Genomic DNA, 1,250 nt, shown 5'->3' on the forward strand with positions numbered 1-1,250 from the left:
AACACATTACATAATACAAAAATTCTTTGTCTAAAATCTAAATTTACAATGTTACGGTCGTGATTGGATTACCAACGTTAATCAATATTCTTTCTCAACTTGTTCAAAATTATTATGGCGTCAGTGGTGATGTTAGTTATCTATTCAGAACCAAAAAATATCAATCTAACAATCTAACAATCATTTCTATATAATTATTAATATAATACCATACCTCATATATTCTGTGTAAATAACAGTAATATGTCTTTTTGATCCCTAATAACTTTATGAGTTTAATGACTGAACGCACCATATTTCCAGATACTAATAAAACAGGAAAAAAGGTAACTATGTTATAAAAAGATTCTTATTATCAGTCAATTTCAATTCTCAACATTTCAATAATTAACTTTAGAAACATTAGTCAATACTAATTAAATGTGAGAAAAAGTCATTATACGTTAAAATTAGAAGCATCAATTTGTGGTTATTAAAAAACTTCGAAATTACCTGCGTTCAATCTTCAAACCTCGATCAGATTTCACTAGGTGACCAAATTTTCACAAAAATTTTTCAAACATTATACTTGAAAGGATAAGATCGTTCTAAGAAAATGTGACTGTTACGGTCGTTATGCTATGCCTTATTTATATGAGTTACTTGCGCAGACGTAAAGACTAATATTACAAGATTTTGTTATTTTATATTTAGTAAGGATACATATGATTCCGGAAAATTCTGTGTATCTATTTGCTTATTTAGGCCATTTGTCTGTTTTTTTATATATATCATTTCTGAAGTCAACCGTTTCGAAAGATAAGGTTCTTTATCTAAAATTTTCACATCTTCCCAATTGAAACTGTGACCACTTTTCATATGATACTGCAAGAACTGAACCCGTTTCTTTATGTTTTTTAATGTCATATTGGTGTTCTTTAATACGGGTACCGACTTTCCGTTTCGTCTGTACATAAGACGCTTCACATTCAAAACAATCTATTTTTTATACAACACCTGTGTTATCAATTATCTTTAATCTGTCTTTACCTAATTTTATTACAGAATTTAAATTATTAACCGGTTTATAAGCTACTCTCTGATTAATTTTATTAGCTATACTGTAGAATTTCTCAGAAATTTTGTCGATATACAGAATTGTGAAAAACTTTCTTTCGTTACAGACATCAGTATCATTTTCTGAAAACATATCCCATGTACGATTTTAAAACTGGGCCAACATCGGGCCAATGTCGGCTGCCAACTTCCGA

This window comes from Trachymyrmex cornetzi, unplaced genomic scaffold (assembly GCF_001594075.2).
Source record: "Trachymyrmex cornetzi isolate Tcor2-1 unplaced genomic scaffold, Tcor1.1 scaffold186, whole genome shotgun sequence".
Taxonomy (NCBI): Eukaryota; Metazoa; Arthropoda; class Insecta; order Hymenoptera; family Formicidae; genus Trachymyrmex; species Trachymyrmex cornetzi.